Raw genomic sequence first — 27,416 nt, forward strand, 5'->3', positions numbered from 1 at the left:
CCGGTCGTGCACCTGGCTTGTCCCCGGTCGCAGTATCCCTCAGCGGCCGGGGATGTGTTCCCGGCGGGCGAGCGGGCGCCGTGCCGGGGCGAGAGCTGGCGCGGCGGTGCCGAGGGCTGCGCCCCGCGCGCCTCCCGGCCCCTAACTAACACTAACGCCGGGATCAAAGGGCAGCGGCGGCGCTCACGGCTCGCTCGCGGGCGGCTGGAGGCAGGCAGGGACACATGGACACAGACACACACACACACACACACACCCCGGCGGGCGGGCGGGCGGGCACGCACAGACACAGGCACACGCAGAGCAAAGGGGAAGGTGCCCCCGCTCCGGCGCAGCGCTGCGCGGCGGCGGGGTCCAGGCGGAGGATGCGCTGCCCCGGTCCTGCACCGCTCCGATTCGCTCTTCTACAAACATAAAGGTGTTGTGTATGGGAAATAGGGAGGAGGATATCTGTGGGTCTTCGCACTGCGATTCCCTCATTTCTGGTGGGAAAGAAAATAGTAACACCAACCCTTTAAAAAAAAAATAAAATTAAGACATTTTCTCTCCGTGTGTTAGAAAAGAAAAATCGTACCAATGCAAAGCTACCGCGGAATTTCTTGGATGTGTTCAGCTATTCCTTCACAAAGCACAGGAGCCAGACGGGCTTACTGCAACCCAACTTCAGAATGGGGGAGAGAAGGTGATTACACACAACTCCCTCCGTGCCAAATTAAGCGTACAAAGTAAGCAAGCAAGGAAGATGGGCAAGTGAGCATGTTGGGTACCCTGTTCCAGAACCAGGTGCTGCCAATATCTAGTACAGGTTTTAAAAAGTGGAAAGAATGAGAGCAGCATGGAAATCACAACTCCTTGAGAAGTCTGAGTGTGGGGAGAGGAGGAAATCAAGATTAAGTCACCCCTAATGGTTAATTTAACTGCTACAGGATACTTCCACAATGCACACAGCAATCTGGACTTTTGAAATTTACTTTTTGTTTCCCCCCTTTGCCATAATGCAGATATATGAAGCTTTATCCTGAAGCAATTCAAGCAAGCATTATGAAGCCAGTATAGCAGTTTTCAATAACTGATACATACTTTGATTACTTCACAAATCACACATCTTTCTTCAAAGACATACATGAAGGTCGGTGGAAAAAAATAGAAGAGGGATTGGGTCTCACTAAAGCACAAAAGGTACTTCATGAAAGAGAAGTGCTCTCTTTGTGACTTGCAGTCATTTGGATAAAAGTTCACATAGAGGTTGTTAATGATTTAAACTCTAAAATCTGTTACTACAATTGAAGTAAAATGGTTTGAAGCATGGTTGTTTCACAGAGCTCTCTCTTTGTGCAAGGAAACTTTGAGCCTAGAAGAACGCATAGTCAAAATCATGAGTCAGATGTTGCAACAATACAAAAAATGCACGTATAGCTGTTAGATGATTTTTTTGTTGGCTTTTGACAGCCTGAGTCACTATTTTTATCATATCAGTTTTTCATCCTAACTTCAAAATACTTTTTAAAAATAAACAGCTGTCTATGAGAACAAACCAGCAGATTTGCAACCTAAATCTTTTTGATAATCAACTTGCACCCTTAATCACCTCGAGTTAGAATGGTTTCAAATAATATTATACCCATTTTGCAGCCAAAATTATCTTTTCTACAGGGGAAAAAAAAATTAAAACGTTATAATATATATGTGAATCTCAGGTTCACTCTCCTGCATGTGCAGTTCTGAGGATCAGAACCACTGAAAACTCTGAGCCAATCCAGACTCCTCCTGACTTCAGCTGGTTTATCATCTGACAGTGCAGCTAAAATACTTAATTTTCATTGATTTACTCATTTTTAATCCAGAAATAAAGCACAAAACGTATAACCTTACACTTACTCATGATCATGAGTACCAGAGTCAGAATTCCCTTAGAATGTTTAAGTCCTGGCTTGTCATTCAGTTCTCCAGATTACTCTGGGTTGGAGATTCGGATAGCATTAGCAATGGTAACCCAAAAATATCAGAGGCATTCTCTGCTATTCCTCACAAAACTCGATTTTGACACACCTGGGACTAGCAGCAGAACTCTACTCATGCAGTACATGAACCCTTCATAATTATTTTTTAAATATACCCTAATGTCAGTTTTGAACTAAGCCAGCTTCATGTGCAGTGACTTTCTGTCCATCTGAATGACCCCATCTGTGCAGGAGGCCGCAAAACAGCCATTTCAGTCAGGGAGAGCACTTGCTCTGTGCTATGATCCCATGCTGCTATGGCAGCCCTTCTTCAGGTGCTCTAGGAGAATGGGATATAGGAAACATTGCATTCTGCATCATCACTCTTTCTACCTTCTAATCCTCATGCATGGCATGGCATAAATTAATATTGACATTGTCAGCATTAATTTACAATATGTTGGGGGGGGCTCGTTCCCCACATCATTTGAAACCCCCTTTAGGGTAGTTGAGATGGCTGCAAAGACTCTGCATGCTCTTTCAAAGGGCCATGGGGACTGCAAGTATAGAGCAGCACTAAATCTCTCTGAGGGTGACCTTCACTTCAACAGACATCCCAACAGTTAGCCTAAGAGTTTAGTGGGCCAAGCTTTAAGCCCATTCTGCAGGGAAAGAAATCCCAGTAGTTGAATGAATTATCAGGGAGAAACTTTATATATACTGTAGCTTTGAAGAGCCTGGAAATACTTCATATGGGAACAACATGGGTCTTCATATCTATCCTGACTAATTGTGTGCTCCACACATTGTCTTAGTCAATGCATCATACAGCCATCACACTGAAGTCAAAGCCACGTCTAAAGTCTTAACTTTACGTTCTTTTACCCATTGGTTTAAGGAAGATGACTAACAATGTGGCGCCATTTAAAGAATAATCTTCCATTACATGTTTGGTGGTATAGTACGAAAATGAATGAAGTCAGCTGACCACACTTTTGAACATTTCTAGTCCAAACACAAGAAAATAGTTGCAAGTCTTCCACAGATAACATAATATAAATAATGCATTGCTTCTGCAAGTCCTGCTATTAATAAGTAATGATTGTATGGCACCTTCCAAACACCAAACCTAGTTACACATATGAATTAAGTTCAGCCTCAGAAACCACTTTTGAACAAAGTAAATGTTTTCTTCACTTACACATGAGAAAAATGAAACAAACTGAGTAAATAAGATTTTACACAGTAATAAATGATGGAACAATCTTAAAACCTTTGCAGGGCGTCTAGCATCTGAACTATCCTTATGTAGTGTAGCAAATACTTGAATCAGGTGCTAAACAGAGATTTAAAAATCAGCTGACATCCTTCTTTTATTCTTTTAAACTTTAAAGAGCTCTGTTCCCAGACTCAATCTAAGTTTTTTTAATGAACTGAGTGGAAAAACAGGACCATTTACCCAGTTTTTGGGCCCCAAACCACACTATGGTATTAGTCCACCCCTCTGCTTAATATACAGCCTACCAAAATGATGGTCAGGACAGCTGTGTGTCCCTGAGCATGCAGAGCAGAGCTACCCAGGCTCCATGGGCTCTCATTAGTAGCAGTCCTATCTTTAGATTAACCTCCTATTGAACATAGAAAATCTTTTCCTATAACCTCTCTGGAATATCTAATATGAAGCACACTGGTTTCATCAAAATTGCCCTCTCTGCATACCTCTTGGAGACACATCCTCAATGGCCTAAACTCCTCCTCTTTTCTATTTTAATTAATGTCAATATTTCTATGCTCAGCAGTAACTATGAATCAATCCCGCAAACAAGATTTAATTACAACCTTCTCTTTGCTCTAAAGCATTTAAGAGGCATACAAACACAAGGGGATGAACAAATCCATAGGATAACAGCTCATAGACACCATCACCCATGTTTGCAAATGCTCTGTAAACAAGTAACATTAAGTGACAGATTTGCAATAATAATAAATAATGACAAGTTAGTGACTGGTGAGGCCACCAACCAGTTTCACAAAGGCCAATAAGCAACGAACAGAAGTCATTACTATCTGATGATTGTTACCTGGGGATGGATTACAAACAATTACAAAGCGGGAGGTGGAGTTGCATAACCAGTGGATCCTAAAGGACAGACAGGCTTCAGCTTTTATAAAAGACAACCAAGTTCTCTTTCCTCAGTTTTTAACCTCTTCTTAAAATGAAAGGAAAATTAAAGGACCACAGCCAGCAAACTATCACAGCAACCTAGGCAGGAACTCTTGCAACCCTTGAGAGCTCTGGCAGTGCTCTCCCAACTCTGCAGCTGCCTATGGCATGCCTGTAAACAGAGAGCATAGTGAACTGGGAATGCTTTATACCAAGATTTTTGTGAATTATACTAGTCTTGCAGCCTCAGAGTGGAGAGGCATCAAGAAGTACAATACATCCTGCTTCTCTTAGCTAAAGTGCAACTGTTTTCCCAGAAGCTTGTCTAAATCCTGGCAAACAAATTAGCCATCATCATTTTATAATTCCAACACAAGATGCTTCTAGTTGAAATGCAAATTTACCATGTTAATACTTGAACCATGGTGTTTGTTTTTTTCAGCTGTTAGTATAGCATACTACCTTAGAAAGGCGATAGAGCTCCTAATTTCAATTAAAAGAAAAATAATCAATACTTAAAGCTGTTAGTCTTAAACCCATGCTGATACATAATCCTAGGTTTTGCAGGCCAGAAATACGTTGTGTATAGGACTCGGGAGGGATTAGTGTCCACATTGTCTTCCTGCTACTCAAATATGGTGGGATGTTTATTCAGATTTACTGAGGATGTCTCATGATTCTTATCTTGCCATAAGTGCAGATGGCTTTTCAATTCTGTAACTCACTATACATCTCTTTTCTATACGCACATTTTGCCCAAAAAACTCACTTGAGCCTATGACTATTAGACTTAAGTCTACAGATACTTGAAATGCAGAATTTCTTGCCCAAATCTGAGCCAGCAATATTTTACCCAGTACAGATTAAGTATAGAAAAAAAACCATTAATATTTTAAAACATAAAATACTAAGCAAGTTTTGAACTGATGAGAGGAATTTGTTTAGTCAACTGGGGACTGGAACACTTAGCTCAGGGCTATTACAGTTACAGATGTGGAAATAAAAAGGGATAAATATCTGCTCTAATCCTGATCTTTTTTTGCACCATTTTCCATTCTTCATTTAAATGCACTGAAATCAGTATCTTTACCCCATCCTAAGAATTGCTAAAGTTAAACCAGAGAACTCACTCTGTCATTTTACTTCCATTTAATATTTTGTGAGTCCCTGGCTAATTGAAGGTTTAGGCACGTGCTCATTATCAAATACCTGCCATGGTTCAAGATGTTACCATTCCCCTGGAGAAGTTAACTGCTTCCACCCCCGAACTGGCAAAACAGAATGCATTTGGCCTCCTCATCTGCTTCAGTGAGAAGTCTTGTAGCTTACTTAAGTAGCAAGGCAATAGCATTTTAAGCCACAGCTGCTTGCTAAATGAAAGTGTGTCCAAGTTCTTAAACACCTTGTTACATGTACGCTGAGAGGCAGAGTCGCTGCTGCACCAGCAAGGTGGCAAATTCCTCAGGGAAATCAATTCTGGTTTCTCAATTAGCTAGCTAGTTTTCTGTTAAAACACTAGAGTAATACTGAAACTGCTCTGCACCAGGAGAACCAACAAGATCCCACGAGCTCACCTACCATCTAGGAGGACTGTGCATTTGCCAAACTCATCTCCCCTGACACAGCATCTGACCAGAAATGCTGCAGGAGGAATGCAGGCACGGAAGTGGAAGTGAGTAGTACTGATGCCAACTATGCCTTGTTAGTAATACCTTACCAGATTAAAGAAGGGCAAGACAGACTAGAAGAGCAACTGGAGACAAGGAAACATGGTGGTGCTGAGATCTTGTATTCCCAGGGAAAAGAAACACAGTAAGGTAAGGGAGAAGAGGAATATGTGGAGATCAGGCTTCTAGCAGACTTCACCTGCCTGGTGTGATGAATTCACATGGCATTCAGTTCTGCTTCACCATGCTATATGTCCTCTGTAATCAGCCCTCACCTACTAGCAGGCAGAAGGGTTTGGGATGCACATCAGCCTGCTGTCACCATTGCCTGCTGAGCATGAAGTCATGTGGCCAGTCCCCTCCTGTAGGGAATATCTTCTTGCACTGGCACTTCCCCATTGCATCAAACAGCACAGAGGAGAAGGTTGTCTTTTGAGATACTAGGAATAAAGTCTAGTTTCCTCAATCCCTGCTAACGCTACTTGATGAAAATACCTTTTCTAGTCACTACGTTTCAGCAACACTAAGGCCATCCACTTGTTTTCAAGTTTGGAGTTTACAGTAAGATGCAAATTATTTGTCCATAAGATGTAAACTAATAATAATGCAAAAACAGAGCAGCACAAATCTTCATGAGTAGGAAGAAAGGAGAAGAGAAGGAAGCCTGGAGGGAAGTAGCTTACATTTCCACACAAAAAATTTGGGGAATGCATCCACGAGAAATCCGAGTGCATCCTCAACAAGTTTGCAGACAGTGCAAAACTGGAGGGAGTGACTGACACACTAGATGGTTGTGCCACCTTCCTGAAGTACTACCTTGGCAGGCTGGAGAACTGGTCAGGGAGCAATCTTGTAAGTTCAAAAGGGAAAATGTCAAGTTCTGTATCTAGGGAGGAACAACCCCAGGCACCAGCACATCCTGGGTTCCTACCAGCTTGAAAGCAGCTTTGTCAAGAGGGCCCTTGGAATCCTGGTAGGTAACAAGCTGACCACACACCAGCAATGCACCTTCACAGCCAAGAAGGCCAATGTTAGGAAGACTATTGCCAGAACGTCTAGGGAGGTGATCCTGCCCCTCAGTGCTGGTCAGGCTGCATCTGGAATGCTGCATCTCACTCAAGGGCTCCCTGGTACCTGAAAGATCTGCACTTTCTAGTAAGTCCAGCACAGGGCCACAAAGATGATTAAGGGAATGGAGCATCTATCATATGAGGAGAGGCTGAAAGAACTGAGATTGTCTAGTCTAGAAAAGGCTCAGTGGAATCTTACCCATTTGTACTAATGTCTGGTGGGTGGGAATGAAGTTAAAGGAGCCAGACTCTTCTCAGCAGTGCCCATTGAAAGGCTAAGGCAATGCACACAAACTAAAAAAAAAAAAAAAAAAAACCCAAACAAATCAAAAGAAAACCCACCCAACCAAACTAAAAAAACTGAAACAAAACAAACCAGAAAATTTCATCTGAACAAAAGAATACAATTTTTTATTGTCAGGATGGTCAACCACTGGCACAGGTTGCTCAGAGAGGTTGCCTGAAAAACCTGCTCTAGTTGACCCAGTTTGAGCAGTGGGGTTGGAGGAGATGATCTTGAGAGGACCCTCCCAACCTAAATGTTGCTGTAGCATGAGCATTTACTGTTTTCTAAACATGGTGCTCATGTCCGATTCTGAGAGTAGCTTAGAGAATACAAATATTTCACTCTACCTTTTTGCTAGTAGGACTGTTCAGGCAAACACCCTTAGGAGACCCAGAATACTTCAATGTCCAAATACTTATTTTAAAAATTCTTATTGGTTTAAGAGCTACTTCCTATCAGAAGTAGCATTCACTAATTATTCAAAAGCCATGGTTGATGTTTTGCTCCCTCACTCTTTCCTCCAATGTGTTTCCTACCGTGAAGATTTTGCAAAACAAAGATGAAAGCTAAAGATGCAAAGCAGGCAGAAAAGTGTATTTTTAACCCCTCTAAAATGTATGCATTGGAAGCTTGTTGTCTTTTTTCCTAGACTTATATTTTTCTTAGACATTTCCAAAGCTTCGTTACATCCACATTTCAGCTGGGGACATGCACTCTGCCTCCAACAGCAGCACATGGTAATTCACTAACAAATCCAGATGTAGAATATTAAGACAGCTGTTTCAAGCAAACCATTATCACCAACACACACCTGATTCTGTAAGTGATGTGGCCACAGGATTTAATTGCTTTTTCAGCCAACCTGCACCCATGCTTCCTTTGTACAATTCTTTTCCCAGTAAGCATACAGCTTCCTTGTACATCCCTTCATATGCTGGCTGCTTGCCCTAAAGGTTCCCATTTCATGGAAATAAAATTCATGAGGTACCCATATAAATCGACTTCTTGTTACTCTTACTCCGATTTAGATTTTGGGATAGATAGAGGTACTGCTGTACACCGAGAGACACCTGTTGATTTCGGCAGCGTTTCTCAAGACCAGAGGCTCTCAGTACTGCGTGGTCATGGCGGCTCTCCACACCAAAGTTGCATGCTCTTGCCTGCAGAGGGAGTAATGGCCCCGTGCAACAGGCTCTCGCACACCTCTTTTCCCCCAGTTGGAGCAACTAACAAGCAAAATAAAAGAGCTGTAGGGCAGGGGTTTTGCCCGTCTGCATGCTTCCCTCCAAGAAAACCAAATGTATGAATGAAGAACTGAGGGTCCGAAAATTGAATAATATATTAGACAGCATTTTTTTATCCCTTTGTATATGTCCCACAATTTTGTATTAAAGAATAAAGGGTAGAAGAGAAAAGCAAAGCGTATTTTCTACACATGGAGGGTTTTGCATGAGCCAAGTCAATGGAATCTGACAGGAGCCTGAACAGTAAGTAGTCCCTGCCTGCCCAGAGAAGGTATGGATTTCCCACTTAGACCTGTGAAGGCCATCAAACAGGAAAAAAAAGGAAAAATCAAAGTAAACGGCTATTAGAGAAGAGGTCCAGCAAGACAGTTGACTTGTGCAAGGCCTAACTGATTTAAAATGTGCTTGTTGGGTTTTCTTGAAAATCTTTACTATATTTGGGAGGTTTTATTCATTCCAATGTACTGAATGGCAACTGATGAAAAAACAAGCTTTTTTGGTCTCAATAACCACTAAGTTAGGTAGCGCCTACTGCAAAGAGTCAGGAACAGTAGCCATCAGAAACAAAACACAAACTTTACAAGAGCTGTAGCAGATCAACTCAGGAGAGAGGTACTGGGATGCTTTCATTTACATGGGGGGAAATAAAGCAAACTTAGTGGCTTTTAAAATCATCATCTGAGTAGCGAAACAATTGGGAAGAGGGCCAAGAAGGTACTCTAGTGCAGCTTTCCAAGAGAAAACAGTATTCAGTATTGGTACTACAGCCAAGCTGAGATTAGGAATAAAGTGTGGAACATCTTTCTGATCTTCTAGTGTGAAAAAAGAAAGTCTGCTCTGTGTAGAGGAGTAATGCAGAAAATATGACAGGAACTCTCCTGTTCAGGGCTTATCAGGTTTATATGATTCATACAACCCACAGCTCCACAGCTGTGATAGAACATCAGACATGATTACATCTGCTGCCCACTTGGGTACGCTAAATCAAGGAAGATGGGTCAAGTCTGACCCCCACCTACTTCCCTCCCTTCCGCAGCTTTTAATCAACTTATTAAAAATGTTGAGAGCTCATCACACTATAAAAAATATTAAAACTGACATCCTCCATTGCTGACATTGTTGGAAACGTTCACAAGACATGGTCTTTTATCAAAGGTTCTGCTTTGTGCTCTCAGTGCCTATATATTACTAAAAAGAATAAGGTCCAATATCTTTCCTAGAGCTAGATACTCCAAGTTCTAAAATACAAAACAAGAACAAAATTAAACTATCATCCACAACCCACCCCAAAACCCCCAAAAGATGATAAAAAGATAAAGATGTTTTAGGTTGCAAGCAAAGACTTTACACTTGCTGGCTTGAGAACTCAAACATTTCAGCTGACTGAAATTGTCATACCACCATGTAATAAAAGAAAATACCTAACTTGTAAACCTTTGAAGCACAGGAGCCCTTTTTTCTTCCCAAAGTGACCTCTGAACTGTGGCCTTATCCTCCCCTCTTTCATCCATCTTTACAGCTGTGGCACAACCCTGCCTTCATCCTGACCCAGACATTCTTCTAAACTACATGAACATCTAAACTTTATATTCTTCCTCTGATCTTATCTAATTCAAAGCTTCTAGCTTAATTTGCTTCTAAAAATCAACCATCCTTACCAAACTCTCCCATCTACAAATTACTGTCTTCAAAAACTTCCTGGAGTATCTCTGTCCAATCTTTTAAAATGGGCTGCCTATACTTTTCAAACTGACCTTCTCTGGCAAATTGCTCTTCTCCAGGCCCTGTTAAAGCTTCCCATTATCTCAGTGACACAGTTCTCAGTGAGGCTTCCGATACTACTCTCTTACTCTTTTTGGCGGCTCCTTGTATACAAAGCATTGGGTTTTTATCGGCCCAGTTAAGGCCATCTTATATCAAAGTAGCAATGCAATTTTGTCGTGGGGGGGGGGGGGAGTACTACATAAACCTTAAAGGTCCTCTGCAGCCCTGTCCTAAGGGGCTATACCTCCTCAGACCGCAGACCGAGGCAGCTATACTTGCAGACACTTGGAGTGGAGGCATTTCCTTCTTGGCCCACAACCACAAGCCAGAGAACTCTTCAGGCCTTGCTCACCTGTCCTTTAAGACAGGTAAAATCCTAGCTCCTGGATTTGAAATACTTCTCATAAAAGGGAGAAAGTCTGCTGAGGGAAAAGGCTGTGTCAACATGCAGAGGATGACAAAGTCATGAATGCAGAGAGATTAGGTTATAGGCCAATACTTGTTTCCTAGTGATAAGGTTAAGAATAATTAAGACAGTGACCTGTTTGTGGATGCAGAAATAAAAATCCTGCACGAATTTAAGCAGTTTTTACATTTTACTAAGCAGGGCCAAGCTCATCATTCAATCAGTCCAAAACACAGCTACCTTTTAAAACCCACCACATCTTTTTGCTGCATTTGAGCTGAAGGAAACCGGCACCAGGTGAGAAGAGACAGCGCACCTAACAGCATCACCCATTCTTCCAAAGCCCTCCTTCGGCTCTGCAGGTCCCCTTCCCGAGGCTGGAGGGGAGCCCTTCCGGCTCGGCAGCAGGCAGCCCGCCTGCTTCTGCCTTTAAGCCAGGAGCGGCTGCAAGCGCCCCTCTAGTCTTTTCTCTCCCCCGCCCCGCCCCGCCCCGCCACCGCGGGCCTCCCTGGCATGCTCGGCTGGGCCGCCGGGCCGCACCGGGGCGCTGGCGGCCTCCCCCCCGTGACCCGACCCCAGAGCCCCGCGGCCGGCACCGTGCCCGGCGCTTCCCGAGCGCAGGCGCCGCGGGAGGGCAGTGGGGTGTGGGCAGTCTGGGGCACCTTGTGCTCTCCGCTGGAGGGAGAGCCCAACGGGAGCCGTACCTGAACGTTCAGGGAGAAAGGTGCAGTAAGTCATCCCGCTGACACACAGTGAGCAGGGTCTGTTGGAGCGAGTTACGGATGTGCCCCGTTGTATGGGGATATTAAGAGGCTGCTGGGACGATTCCAGCTCTAGCTTTAGATTTCATCTCTTCTGTTCTTCTCTCTGGTTCTGACAAAGTGATTCTTAACATGGTTTTGATGGAACCAAGCTCCATTCAAAGGAAGTGGGTTTTTTTCCTTTGTGTTTTTTAAAAAAGCACAATTAAAAAAACAGTAACAAAAAAAATCCCAAGAAACCAACAACTCCCCTGGAAACATGCAACAGTCAGTTGTATTACTATTTCTGCTACTTAAATATGCTGAATCACTAAAAATTAAATGACTAAAGCAGAATTTCAAGCAGGCCTTTAAGCTACCACTGTAGAAATGGAGTAATGCCAGCTTTTGAGTAATTAACACAGCAAGGGGGGGATGGGACAGACACACCCGGACAGGGACATGATGACAAACCCTTGTCATCAAAGCTTGGGAGAATTGATCAATGCCATCTCAAAAATAACCCAAGCTGGTCGGTAGTTTATTTGCGTGCCTCGGTTTGTGCCTCACCATGTGCTCAAAGATGTTTAGCAGCCAACTTTTTCCTTTTTCCTAATTAAAACTAGAACATGAGTAGCAATGTTTTAAAGAAAATGACATAGTAGAACAGCATGTCCACCTGCACTTTTAAAATCTCCTCACAAACTCCACTAGATTCTTGGTGAACCAGGGCCCTTTTCTGTCTTTTAACACCTCCCCACCTCACAAGCTACCCTAGTCCAATATCATGTAAGATCTGCCAATGGACTTTAGCAGCAGCTTTCACTTGGGCCATTTTCATGTGGGTTTAGCTGTGGAACTGCTTGTTATTAACACAGAAGTTGTGAATTAACACAAAGATGAGAATGAGACTCTAGAGGGGTTATGAATTTCACCTGCTAATCTCAAACCAGTCAAATGTGTAAATGCTAATGCTGTTAACCATCCAACTGCCAAAAAAAGTTTTTTAGAACTGCAATTTCTATCCCAAACCTTTTCTTCACAAGATATTCAGGAATGTTACTACCCATCGGGAAAGCGTGGAGAGCCAAAATGCACATGCTCCATAGCGGCATCAGAAAAATAGACACAAAAATTAGGATACAGATACTGTGGCTTAAAAAGTTGCTGCTCATCAACTGAGCTTCTCTAACTGCTCTTGTGCACCCTCTTAGGCTAATAAAATGGCAAGTACAATGTGTTAGACTAAAATACCTTTGTTTCACTTGAAATATGCCAGAGATAAGAAATGCATGCAGTGAGCTACCTCATTATGCTATTGTAACTCAATAGCCTGAGATAGTCAGTGGGGTTTCAAAGTTCTGAACAGGAGGATCCACACTGGAAATAAAGAAATCACTCCAAATATGCCAACACATGCTGGATTCAACAGCTAAGTTTTCAGTTGTCATTATTAACCTTTCTTAATTATACCAATTTTATTATCTTTTTGATGGCCATTTACTGTGCATCTAGAAAATTGCTACTTTTACCACTGCAAACAGGGAGCAATTTCCTCAGGTCTGCACCCTCTGCTTGTTCATCTGATTTTATTAAATTGGTCATAGCAATAACACCGCTGATGCAGTCAACATTTGAATGTGAGAAGCATCAGAGTACACAAATACAGAAAAACTGGTTCAGAAAATGGGTCTTTTCGTAGTCTCACCTCTAGGAGAGAATCCAGAATTGTGTTAGGCTGCTGAATTCCCTATATAGCTTGTGACTGGAGGTGCCTTAGAACCAGATCTGTGATCAAACCACACACTGAGCAGCTGCCTAGGGCTAGTAGAAAATGATAGAACAAGTTTCTCTAGCTGACATAGCTAAATACCAGGTAATACAGACATACTTTATAAAGCATGTTATAAGCTGCAAACAGTTCCTTCAAGAAAGAAACTGAACTTGGCTCACCTTTATCCTAGAGTTCGCTAACCAGTGGTCCACAGTATGAAAGGCTGTGTGTCAACAGCTCTTCTTATAGCTTCAATCCTTCTCCTCTGCTCCTTTGTTCTGGAAGAAAACAGCAGCAATCAATGCCTTTTCTGAGCAGGTCTATCACATACCACTGCCTTTATCAGTGGAGGCTGGTGGACATGTTTCTTGATTCAGATCAGGCTAAACTACACTCACTGGTCAAACTATGGTTCAGTCTCAGTTTGAAGTTAGGAAGCTTCTAACAGTGAAATCTAACTTTAGGTTCTTCCAGAGCTGAATAGCAGCTGAGGCTTTTTTCCCTAATTGCAATATTACATGTAGGTAAGGTTAGGCTGGGAGGGAAAGAGGCTGAGCAGATTTCTTTGGTTGGGTGTTGTTTTGTTTCTTTTTGGAACGCTGTTGAACTCTAGTCCCTGAACACACTTCGGGCAGATAGAAGTGTGGGCAGTTCACTGTATCTTCCCCACCATCACTTTCAATAGTTTAGTTTATTTCTGCAGAAGAGGAGAACCTTGCCTGGGTGTTTGGTGGAAATACCCTGTAAAGATATAGAACAAGGGCTAAAGAGCTAAAATAACAGGATTGTGCTGTTAGTCTTCAGGTACCTTCTTGTCAGACTGTCTCAGATTGCATCTTCAGTGCAGGGAAGTTGTCCTGGTCACCAAGCTCCCTGCCTCTCCATGCATCAGGGTTTCCTTCCAAAGGAAGCCAGGCAGGCCAGAAGACAATGTATACCAGTTGTCATTTCAACACAGACTCAGGTGGCCATCTTGCTTACCCAGTAACCAAGACTTACATATGCAGCTGATCAAAGTATCATTTTCCTTTTCTTTTGTGGAACACCTCAGCATTCTTTCTTTTTTTTTTTTTTTTCTTATAGGAGTGGGTGATGGAGAAAAAGGTGGATCAAATCCTGATGTTGAAATCCTACCAAGTACCTTCTTGTTCTGCTTTAGAGGATGGCCCCACTAGCTGGTACATATATAACTTGGTTTGGGGTATTCAGCTGGTCAGCTAAGTCAACACTGCTGGAGAAAACTGACTTGTGATAAATTAACAATTATCTGCTTGCTTTTTCCAAACAGTATTATTTTCCAAATAAAAATCAGCTTTTCCTTAAACTTCCTTCAGTTGTCCTGATGAAGCCACCAGTTCTTTGAACGTGTTTTCTAGGCCCATATATCTTTACTGACTACTGTAGTTCTCTAGAGACCAATTAGACTGGAAACCAGACAGTTATTCTGGTAAAAAACAACAACAACAACAAACAAACAAACAAACAAAACCAAAACAATAAACCCCCCAAACCCAAACCTCCTCAAGAAATATCTCTAAACAGAAACAGCTATCACATCAACATGAGATAAGAATGCTTGTATTATCATTGACACAGTACTGGCATCTTACAGAAAACCCCTTATTCTGCTACAAGAAGTTACCTTCTTTTTAATCAGATTTTTCTATTGCACCTGAGTATGTATCCAAAAATAGTTTATGCAGTCATTTAATGCACTGAAGTCAGCAAGCAGAGCCTAAGGGCCTGAAGAGGAAAGAACTCACCATTCATTTGCTTGAATGATCCTTCCATGCATCCATCCTCATCAGCCAAATCCTACTTGTTAAATCATGCATTTTAGAAGTAAGTAGCACAGGGATTTATGAGCCCTGCTTCCCATGCTGAAAAGCTGGGAGAGGGCTGGAACCAGCTTCTATCAATGACAAAAACAGAACCCCAGAAGTAAACTGTTCAGCTCTAAGCAGCAGCACAACTGTTGCACATTTGCCATAATTAGCAATTACAGTGAAATCCTGGTCCCAATTCAATCAATGACAAAACCCTCACTTATCTGCTCATAGCAGGGGTTTTTGCTTACAGAAGCTGATAATTCTAGCAAAGTGTTCCAAAGCTTGAGCCACTTTACTGTTCCCAACTGCTTTTTCCATCTCTTTGCCAGAAGTCAATTTTCCCATAACAGAGTCAGCAGAATTAATCATATACCTTTGCCTTAGCCTCTGCATTTTGCAGTCCAGGTGTTAAGACATAGGCAAACTCAGCTAGCTGCTCCTGATCCAAATTAAGTGGTTACTGATCCATTTCTGATGCCTGCTTCTGTTGATTTCACTTTCTACCTTACCATTTTCCAGTTCAGATTTGCAACCCTATTGTTTTAGGGGCTTTATTTTAAGAAACACAAAACATAGGTTGATACATTAAACTTTTGCCAGGGACTGTGCTGTGTAGATAGCAGCCTGTACCAGAGGAACACAGGTAAGCTCTCAGAGTGGTGTGTCATCTCACAGTTCTCCCTTCCCAAACCAATTACAGCTAATTCAGCCACTTCATTGTTGACAAAGTTTCAGACATGCAGTAGTGTCAGATTTTACTTCAAAGCTTTTTGAAATTAGTGGAAGATTCCAGCCTTGGGAGTTTTAGGCAGTAGATAGTAAATGCAAAGTTGTCTGGTCTTCACTATGATAGAGAGACATCCATTTAACATAACCTAGATTTCTGGGTTAGCTGTTGTCAAAAGAGAGACTTAAGCAGTACCAGCTGGCAACTCTTCCCATCCTATGGAAGGTAGGATGAATTTCTCTGGAGAAGACTTGCTCTCTCTGTGGACTGCATAGGGAACTGAAAGACTGGCTCAGCTCAAAATGCCAAATTTGTAGGTACTCCATCATTCATTTAACTAAAAGAAAAGCCATTTAACTAACAGAAGAGTTGTGTCCTAAGTCATCACACATAATCTGACACAGTGTAGTCACATGGCATGGTTTGACATTCAGTGGCAGTACAGTTTGAGCAAATGTAAGCAATTGCCACCCACCTTGCTAGCAAAAGCATTTGTGTAGCACCCAGTAAGCAAGATTGGACAACAGATGTTGCTAAAATTAACTCAGAAAAACAAAAACCCAGTCACTCATCATTCAGATGGCTTCCCCAAAGACCCCACAGACTGCACCTCTAAAGCAGAAAACAAGGGTTGCCTATGACTGAATTGACCATTAAAGCCATGCTGGGTGAGACCACACACTTTGCCTGCAGTCCCCGTAGGCTGTTGTACACTGCTAAGCATTTCACTCTATTCTCTTTCTCCATGCAGATTCCCATCTCTTAAGAAAATACTAACACACTCCCTACCTTACTAGACTGCTGTGACCTTAAGTGTATTACGTATCATGAGCTGTTAAGGTATTGCATAAGTTCTGTAAGTATGTACACAAGAGGAGCAACAGTATCAGAAGCCCACCTGCTAGTGTCTGTATACCAAATCTGTCCCTTCCGATCGCTCAACACACGAGACAAGTTACACAAAGGGCTATTTGCCCATCTGCAGTTTACCAGAATTAACAGTTTCTGTGTTTGATAGCAACACTTTGGAAGGCTTCTGTCACAGATCAGACCTCTATGAGGAACACACCAGACCCACCACAACCACGAGGGCAACCCTGGAAATTTCATCTGCCAGATCCAGTAGGTTTTTCAGGACTGACGAATCCTAGTAAACACTCAGTGAAACAACCAGTTTCCTCAGATAAGGAGGAAAGGTTGCAAATATCCTACTACAGTGACTTGAGCAATTATACTTTCAGGTAAAATATTGTTTCTAGCCCGGCCCTGGAGGTTGGTACTACTGAGGTTTAGGTTTTCTCAGACCAGATAAAAAGCATGTCTTTTCCCTTCCCTTCTCCCCCATCCTAACCAATACCGCCCCCCCCCCCAGATTGCAGTTAGGTAACTTGTTGGGTTTTTTAATCAGAATAAATCTGTCACTGTTTCTTGCTGAAGGACTCTCTTCTCACTGCAGCCATACTTCCTGCATTGCTGAACTAGCAGGCTGCTTCCACCTCTGACAGGGATCAGAAAACAGTCCTACCCATGAATTCCCAGATTATAAGTGAGATTATATTATAAAAGAAAAAGCAAACCCGAACCAACTAAAGTGTTTCACAGGCTGATGACTGGGACACAACTATAGCAACCTCCTCCGAGGCCCTGACACTTTACGAGCCAAGGCTTACTTTGGCTGTGATAAGCCTTCTGACAGAAAGGACCCACTAGTGCCACTGCCACTTGCTGCCCCAGAAGTTCTGCTCTGATCTGTATCTTGCTGCCTCATTTGCACAGCCATACACCTCACCCTCTACTGTAACCTGTTACACCACCTTCTCCTTCAGCAGATCCATAACACACAAGCTATTCTGCTCAGTCTTACTCTACCAGTGAAAGCAGTTTACATCTTGCATCAGATTCTTATAGTAAAAGACAACTTCTGCTCCCTCATCCACCCCCATGGGGTGATGGATGAAAAAGGTCTAGGTCAGCAGTTTCCAAACTGGAAGGTCACACATCAGCTGAGTGACCTTGGAGGAGTAAGAATGTGAAGAGTAGGATGTTCTGCATCCATCATACTGCATCCCCCATTTACAGATTCTGTGAATTCAGCTTACCACCTAAACACATTCCTGAAAGCTGCTTTAGGAGCCCTCTCTGCAAATTAAAATGATACCTGTCATTAGTAATGGAGCTGAAAATAACAGAGGAGAAATTAAAGAGGAAAACGTTTCCAGTATTTACATACTATATATACTTTGCCTGTCCTTTTCTCTCTCATTTGAGTTACTAATTGTTTTGTGTAGATTATTTGGCAAAAACTCTAGTGATACCTATACACCTGCTCTGATAACTGAAACAAGTTGGAGGCCTTAGTGTTCTGCTAAGCAACATCCTTCACACTTTGGTGCAAAGCACATTTAGAGGAAATGTAAATAAGCTAATCAATACTTTATACCTCAGTTAAATTACCACAAGCCAAAATGTGGTTCTAATTCTCTTTCTCTTTAGCTTGCACCCAATTAGTGAAGAAGTTAAAGCAGAGGAGAAAAGCTTTGAGTTTTAAGGGGCAGCCCATTAAAAAATGGTTTACATTTTCTACCCTTCTTTACACTGAAAGTTTAAAAACCAGAAAGTGGAACTTGTTTATTTGCCACAATCTTTGGATGGTGTTTTGAATTGTTTAATTCATATACTGCACAAACCAGTGTAAATCAGACTGACTTAATCTGCTTTTCAGTGGCTAAAGTAATGAAAAAAAATGTAATGGTAAAGAAAATGAAGGTTGAGATTAAAGAAGCCTACAGTTAATGACAGGCTGAAGTTCAACTGTCATGTAATCGAAAATGTTTGAGAATGGACAATAATTAAAGTCAAGCAAAGAATGAAGCCCAGATTATTATAATGAGATATGATATGTTCTTCAGACTATTTGGAGGTTAATGTTACTTGGTTTCATATGGTTACGGGTAAGTAAGTACTGTAGCACTATATAGTAAAAATAATGTAACTGGATACCGTCTGCTTCACAGTGACCCAAGGTTAATGGTAGTTGCTCTTAGTATATTTAAAAGGTTTAAAAGAGATGTAACAACCTCAGCATTACAAATCTAGTGCAATAGCACTAGAAAAAGGCACCAAGCAGGCTAGCATAATACTGGAGTTCTTGGTTCTATGAAAGCAGCTTCCAGTGTAATGTATGTTGGCTTTTATCTGTATAATTATACTGAATATGTTCATGAATTCTTTCATTCCTGAATGGCACCACCTTTTCAGTAATAGATCACTTGTATGCATCACTCTGATAAGGTATTGCACTAATATATCATTAAAGCAACAGATGTATTAGTGTAATACATCACTGGGACAAAGCACTCTGATGATGATGTATTCCTGAGAAGATGGCACCATATAGAGAAGACGAGGCCCAGGAGAAGACTTTTCCTCAGTTTAATAGAATAAAAGGTATGCCTTCCTGGCACAAAAATGTGATGCTCGCTATAAAAGTATGGCACCACTATTAATTGTATTCCCATTTGTATTGGTAATTTGAGGATCATATGGCTTGGAGACAATTTATTGTGGTTAAAGAAAAGATACAATTTTAAAAAAGACACAGGCTTCCCATAATGTCTTATCCCCTCAGCCCTTCAAATGCCTGATAAAAAACCTCACTGTGTTGAAAGCTTCAAGATGCCTATCCTGTGTTGGAGCAATGAGGCTGGTAACGACATGGCCTTGCAGTTTGCCCGAGGAATGGGGCCCAGCTATACAGACAGGCAGAGGCTGGGGAAATCCACTAACATTGTCTTTGGAGGCTCTTGCTGACTCACTGCTTCTGAGAGCAGGGATTATACCACAGCCCCTGTGCCAGCCAGCAGAGAAGTTGTATTGAAATAGTTAGAGAGACACATGCAGCTCCAGAGGCACAGACTGACCAGTTCTGTTCCAACCTCTGTGCAACAGCCTGCTTCAGGACTTCCCACGGCCAATCAATTGCATTCAAGCTTATGTAAAACCAAGGTGCTTTTGGGGGTGATTCAACTAAAAGAATACATACTTTGAAAAAGGGCTCAGGAAGTTGATAACAGCAGTCTAGCCAGTAGCATGTACAAAAAACCTCTCTGGATTCCAGCAGTCCCAGGTTATCTCACTTACCAGGGTGTGTATCTGGGCAGGCAGGTCAGGGATATGCTCCTTGGCTCTTGTTATTTCAAAGGAATTCCACGTATTTAATTACAAAAGATGCATGCTGGTCTATGAAAGAAAGGTGAAGACTGTGAACAATTAGTCCTCTGAAGCAGTTGTCCTTTGTGTTTTACCATTTTTAGCCCATAAAAATCCTCACACAAATTGAAATTCAAATGATAAATGATTTTATCTGAAAAATCTTTAAAATAATTGTTCAAACACAAAGGTCCAGATTACAATACCTTCAGTCATGCAGAGGTATGCTGTATTCTTTAGCCACCATAAGGCAAGGGAGTGTTCAGATTAAGTGGTGATCATAGGTGGGTCCTAGATGAAATTGATTTGAGATGCTACAATGAGTATATTGGCCACTTTTGAAACAACTCTGAAGAATATCAAGGGGTAAGAGCAGGATCACTATGGAGTAAGAAAAAGGAAGAGAAAAACAAATGTAGAGAATGAAAATAAAAGTGGTGGAAAGAAAGGAAACAGAAGAGCTAAGAGAAGAGCTGGAGTGGCAAGAATAGAAGAAAAAAGGGCAGAATTTCCCCCTCCAGTTTACAGTGTTGACTTCAGTATTCAAAGATTTTACTGTATCAGTTATAGGTACACATGCACACACGCGCGCATGTGCTTTTCAGTGTATAATAGAAGCAAACCAGCCCATTCAACCTGTTTTTACCACTTTATCTTGGTGAAGATACTAACACTTTTACAAAGGTATTGTGTGTTTTACCAGATTAACATTGTACAGTTTTGTAGGGTCAAAACTACTACAGAAAGGGTGAGGCAGATGGGAATCAGGGTCATGTTTTGGAAAGCTTTATTCTAGCAGTGGGGTATTGTTTCTCTTAAAAAGTTTTAATTTTGAAATTATAAAGTGATAAGTCAGTGGTATTAAGATGAAAAAATAGTTCAACTGGATCTCTCCTTCTTTCTCTCTGAATAGGACTGATATGAGATGGGACTATATGTTAGTACTGTCACAATCAGGCAAACATGCTCTAGTCAGGGAAAATGGGTGATGTAAAATAATTAACGTATGGGTCTTCATAATTTAGCTTTCGAGTTAAATTATCTAATTCTTCTCTTCACCAAATGCTCTCCAGCAATCTTCTATTATTTCATCAGAAATATTTGCATAATTGTTAGAGCAAGAGGTATGGGGTTGGTTTTATCTTTATTTTTTTCCTTTTTTAAATCAAGTTCATTTATTTCTCACATACAAAATACAGCACCAAATTTTCACTCCCTGTAAATGAAGTTGTCATTAATGAACCTCTGGTGATTTGTTGTAGCTGAAGATCTGTTTCACAATGTGGCATTTGATTGGTATCAGAGAAAGGGAAACAGATGCATTCATTATTTCAGTTCAGTAGTACCTAGGAATCACAAGGAAGGATAAGCATAGTTATCATTTTTAGGCCCTGGAGAAACAAAAAATAAGAAGTCACTTCCTGACTTGCAAGCCTCACCGTCTGGGATTTTGTTTTGGTTTGTAACCCACTTTCACAAATGATGACAACTCAGTTCCTTACACGTCTGAGCTGAACAGATGCACTATGGGGGGAGATCATACGTAATATTTAGAGTCTTCCCTCTGTTTTTCTAAACAGATGAACATCTGTCTACAAACTTAAGCCCCAAAGTCAGCTATGCATTGTACAATTACTCAGCTTTACGAAAGAAATATCACTGAAGTGTCATCATTGGTATTATAATCTGGTCAGTCTCCATGCAGAGTTGCTCTTACTTTGCAGAAAGAATCTAGAAATAAGTAACTTCCAAGATGATATCCTTTCTGTAGTGGTTATCAGCCTTTGGTCACCAGAACTCAGGAATCTGCAACAGGAAATTTGAAGAAGCAAACTTATTCTAAGTGTAAGTGTGCTATACACCTACACTGGAAATAAAAAATTATTAGAAAACACTGCTTTATGTAAGATGAAGATTTACATTTATATTTCCATCCTAAATATTTTCCTTAGCAGTTTCTTTCATGTATTACTTCTAGCCAATATCCTATACTCTTCTTCCAGTTGGAAACTGAGACAGTGCCTTAAAGCTCTTTAACACAGAAGCAAATTATGAAGTAAGCCTCCGTAGAAACTGTCACAACTCTTTCCTTGAATTTCTGGATGGGCAAGAATGCTTCCAGTAAAAGACCACTCAAACATAAGAAACACTCTGTGGGGTAAGACCAATGATTCATCCAGCCTGGTATTGTGTCTTTGGCAGTGGGAAAAAGAATGGGGAGGAGGGAGTGTTTGGACAACTGTTTCAATTTCTTCACCCCTGGAACTCTACAAGGAGTAGTAGGCACACCTGGGAGCTTTCATTTGTGTTTCCCTCCACTGCCTACCTATATATTATTGATACTCTGACCCTCACCCTTCTTCCCTTTTTTTAGCTGTTGCACCATGAGTTGGTTTTGTATGTTCAGTTTTGTTGGTTTTTGTTTTGTTTTTCTCCTTTATTTTCATTTCCGGTAGATCTTTCTCCTTGGGAATTTTTGCGGGGGTTTGGCTAATGCCTGGCTAATAATGGAGAAGCCAGTGGGGATAACAGTAGAGGAAAAGCTATCTGGGGAGAGCATGTGAATATAGCAACTACTCCAACATATACTCCTTGTGAGCTCCAGTATCCACTGTTGCAGAGATATTAAAGGTTACCTTCCCACATAGTCATTCTAGTATCCTTTTATGCACATCCTGTCCATGAAGTTGTCTAATTCCTTTCTGAGCTTTGTGATATCAATAAGATTCAGTTAATCCACCACATCTGTGATTTTGGGAACCCTTATCACATCTCCCCTTGCCCTTCTCTCCAAATTGAAGAACATGAGCTTTTTTAGTTACCCTTCACAAGGCTGTTGCTCCGTCATCACAAGCATTTTAACTGAACTTCTCTGTATCTTCTTTAATTCCATTGCCACCTTCTTGAGATGTGGAAGGCAGAACTGCATACAGTACTGACTATGTGGGTGCATCACAGCTTTGTGGTGACAAAATATCATCTCTCTTTTGTACTCAGTACTTGCTATGGGTTTTTTGGTTTGGTTAGGGTTTTGGGTTTTGGTTATTTTTCTGCCACAGCACTTGGAGCTCATGAATTCAAAGTGACAACAGTGACTCAAAGATTTCTTTCCTGAATTCAGGAATTCAGCACCTCATTTCTGAGTTCAACAACATGTAGGTAGGGATTAGATTATTTTTCATACCTACACTAAAACCCGTGACACAAAATCAGTTACAAACTTGAAGATTTCACTCTTCATTCCCTTCTCCAGGTCTTTGATGAAGGTACTGAATGAAAGTGGTTCCAGGACCAATTCCTGGGGGACCTTACTGCCTACTCTTCTCCATCCTGAGAAATGCTCATTACTCCTACTCTTACCTTCCCATCCTTTGTCCAGTTTTCAGTCCGTAAAAACGCCTTTACTCCAGTCTTATTGCAATTTACTTTCCTTCATAAACTGAAATGATGCAGGTCACTTTCCACCTGGAACTATTCAATTCTAGTTCTAATTCTTTGGAATCTTCTCAAACGCATTTTGAAAATCCAAATATATCTTCTCCAATGGATCCCCTTTATCCATATTCTCATTTTCAGCATCAAAGAACTTCAACTTAGTGAGGCAGGATTTCCCATTACAGAAGCCAAACCAACTCTTTGAACAGACAAGTTTATCCATCTTCTCTTCCTTATTACTATTATTAGAAATGGTACTCTACCATTGTACTAGGCTCACTGGACTGTAGTTCCAAATCCCACGCAGAGACCTTTTGGTAGATGGAAGTTTTCAGTTCTGTAGATGGCCATGTATCCACCCTCCAATATAATGCCTTTTTGTTACTATATTACACATCACAGCCAGCAGTTCTGCAATTTCATATTTGAGATCCTTCAGGAATCTTGTGTGGATGTTAGCCAGTCCTAGTGACTTACTGACATCTGACTTGTCTATTTGGACGAATATATCCTGTGTATTTACTTCCAACTGATCTATTTTTCTGACTTACATGCTACAAAGAATACATCAGAACTGGGAATCAGACAGCTTCCGCTGCGAAAACCAACTCAACATGTTCATTGAGCTTCCTTCATCCTGCTACATCCTGCTACAGCCCCTACTACACCTTGGCTATTGTGTGGTCCCACTAATCCTCAGTTGGCTTCCTGCTTTTGGTCTATTCAAGGAATTCTCTACTATTTTCTTCAGCACTATTTGCAAGGCTCCCTTCAAATTCTTTCTAGCTTTCTTAATTTCTTGTTTGAAATTGACCTGCCATTTTTATGGGCTTTCCTGTTTTCACTTGAGCAAGCTTTCCAGTTCTTAAAAGCCTTCATTTTTCTTTTGATGGACAACATCATTTTCACATTCAGCCACACAGGCAATTTTTTGAGTGTTTTGGCTTTGTTTTGAATTATGGCACAAATTTTATCTAGGCTTCTAACACAGTAACTTCTTAACAGCCTTTAAGGTGCTTCCAGGTTTCTTGCTTTTCAGACTGCTCCTTATAAGGGCTTTGGGGTTTTGTTTGATCGTTTGTTTGTTTGTTTGAGAATATGCCTTATTTTTATCTAGTTCCCTGTCTTTAAACTGAAAACCTATGTACTGAATTTATTTAGCTTGCCTCCTCCCACTATAATTTTAAGTCTGATTATATTATGGCTGCAGCTATCCCACTATTATTTCTTAAATGAAGTGTTGTGTTTATTCAAGACCAAATCCAGAACAGCATGTTTTCATTGCTTTCTGCTCTCTTGTTTTATATTCAGCTTCTTGTAATTTGATCAAATGTTAAGTGATTTAGCTGAAATTTTCCGTGTCAGATGACTACCTTGTTCAGGTCTGAGAAAGAAACTTGCAAAAAATATATTACAAAATGAGAATTTTAGTTTGAAATACTCTGTATCCCTATGCTCTTGAATAGAAAATCATTATTTGCAAGGGAGAACTATCAGAATTTAAACATCTCAAGCCTCAGAAAATTCCAAATTCACCACATGCTTTAACTTAGAGGGCTGACCAGGCAACTCCTAATGATCACAGTACAGCAGCAACACCTATGGCAGCTCAAAAAGACATTCTTTATAATAGCCACTCTCAGCTTGCTGGATACCAGGAATGAAAACAGCTTTCTGGTCACATCAATGAACTTGTAGGAATCCATGCAGCAGGGGAGAGAAATCTGTCTAATTAAAACAGAGAACTAAAAATTACATCCAAAGAAAGATGGGGAATGGAATGGGAGAAACATGCCTGTGTGTGAAAAGCAAGTGAGCGGACTTAAGAGCAGACTCTGAAATGAGATCCAGAAGACAAACTAGTCTGGTTTGACAAGGAGACTGAGATAAAGATAAGCCTCTGGAGTTAACGCTAAGCAAAAAGAACAAGAAAGGAGGCCATGAATGGAAAAGTGACAAGACTCTGACAGGGACAATTTATAGAGGATGAGACAAGCAGGAGATGAAGATTGTTAAAGATAGGCAAGAGTACCTGTGTGCACTTTGGTATGCTGCTGACCACTGCCCAGAGTTGAACTTGAGCTCCTACTGGTGTCCACTGAAATAGTGGTGTTTCTTTGCTGCATCATACTGTAAAAAATAACAGTCATACAATTGAAGATTATAGGAAAGCATACATGCCCAAGGGACTGAGATAAGGTTGCATTGCAGCATTGGTACTGGCACTTCCTAAATCCTGAAGGCTTAATTCCAGGATCTAACTGAACATGCTTTTAATATAGCTTTCTGCTTGTTGCAGAAATGGTTGTTGAAGAAGGGTAAGGTTGTATTGCTCTACCTATTGAAATGAGCCAGACCAAGCTGATGATACAAGACCAGCTCTGGTATGGCTGCTGTTGAGCAATCTGCCATTTGAAGAACTGGGCTGCACCTACTCCAAAAGGGTCACTCCAGTTTGGAAGGGAAGTAAAAATTTTAAGGAACAATTAGGTTTCTTGCCAAAGTTGCGGCATAACTAGTGGACTTCAAGGAGAGAGGAAGAAAACATAATTTCACCAGTGCTTGCAATCTTCTTAGTTTTTCCCTACCCGTCATGAGCTGCTTTTTGCATTCTTGCCTTAATTTACTTAACTTTAATTATCAATTTAATTTTAAAATAAAACTACATTATAAATTGCCATCTTTTTTCTTTTCTCCTTCTTCTTCTCTTCTCTTCTCTTCTCTTCTCTTCTCTTCTCTTCTCTTCTCTTCTCTTCTCTTCTCTTCTCTTCTCTTCTCTTCTCTTCTCCCTTTGGCATGAACAGTGAATATCCATGTGGATACAACATCTATTCAGAAATCTTAATTTATCTCTTGGCGAATTTTCTTTTCTATTTTGTACCGGCAACAAAGTGACTTAAAGTGAGAAACCTCAAGAGGCTAGTTACATGATTTTGAGGATTCATATACATGCACATCCTACACTTTGTAAGTTCTGCTATAAGTACAGTGTAAAGTTCATTCTAAAGTATGTAATGTTTCAGTTATTTATATTTTACTAGAAGGTATAAATTTAAGGAAATGCACATTAAAATGGGATGTCTCCTTGGTGAAGACTTGAGAAAAAAAAAAAACAGCAGCTGTGGTTCCTTGGCCTTTTTTCTTATTTAAAGATTAAATAGGAACTATATTGCTCTTTTGGAAGCCTCTCTACATCTTTCCCAGTGGCACAAGAGGTCAGTACGATCACCAGAACTCTGACATCTTTACCTCTCTGATGAAAAATCCTTAATAATATATATAGTTAATAGAATCTAATTGCATAATTCAACAGTAATTTCAGTCATGATACTTGTCATATCTTTCATAACATATGTTTCTATGATATAAGCCCCAACTTTATTCAGCTTCCTCACAAATAAGAGTATACACTTTTAGATAATCAGTAATTCTAGGTTCTTTTCTAAATCCAGCCAAATTTGGCACACTGTAATAAAGTGAAAGGTCATTTCTCAGTTGCTGCTTCTCTGAAGGTGACGCTTCTTTGGTCAAGCTTTGTGACACTGTATAATTCCTTCTGTTTATTTTACCATTCTGGTACCTCATTAGCCATTGCAGAAATAGGATTGCTTTAACTGTGGTTTGCACAGAGGACGGAACATATCGATATGCACTTAAAGAGTGTTAAAATGTAGACTATGTAAAAGCCAGTGTTTAGGGACAACCTGTAAATGTAACTTAATGAACCAACAGACCATAGCAGCTTCAAAGCACTGAAAATATAAGAATCGAATCAATACTGTGACACAGGATTATTAGTAGGTTACTTTCATTCTTCTGCAAGGAACACTTGCTTGCATTATATCTAAACTCTTCTTACTAGAGAGATATCAAACCTCACCTTGCCCATACCTAAAGCACCGGTTTCCACTCCCTTGACAATGTCTTCTAGTCCTAGAGGAATAAAATTGTGCCAGAGTCAAACTGTACCTGCCAGCCTTGATGAAACTGCCCCTGTCTCCTGTGGATTCAGAAGGAAAATCAGATAATCATATTTTGCTGTATAGGGACAACTTTGGGGTACCAGCCCAAAAACCCCATTGCATGAGTGTTGTTCTTCTGCCCCTCAAGCTGACTTCCTGGTGTATTCCTTCACCATCTTGAGTCAAAAGTCAGAAGGTG

At 40.9% G+C, this 27,416-nt stretch overlaps 1 long non-coding RNA gene across 1 annotated transcript; it reads right to left on the reverse strand.

Annotated features, from left to right (window-relative positions):
• Positions 1–12: 12 nt before the first annotated feature.
• LOC133212574 (uncharacterized) lies at positions 13–25,927 on the reverse strand. Its single transcript, XR_009725527.1, has 4 exons — positions 25,288–25,927; positions 20,027–20,111; positions 13,235–13,333; positions 13–482 (listed from the first exon to the last, which is right to left on the reverse strand). It is a non-coding gene; the product is annotated as an uncharacterized LOC133212574 (long non-coding RNA).
• Positions 25,928–27,416: the final 1,489 nt, after the last annotated feature.

This window comes from Neopsephotus bourkii, unplaced genomic scaffold (genome assembly GCF_033783945.1).
Source record: "Neopsephotus bourkii isolate Nb327-2 ecotype Australia unplaced genomic scaffold, CSIRO-AGI_Nbou_v1 NB_718, whole genome shotgun sequence".
Lineage (NCBI taxonomy): Eukaryota > Metazoa > Chordata > Aves > Psittaciformes > Psittacidae > Neopsephotus > Neopsephotus bourkii.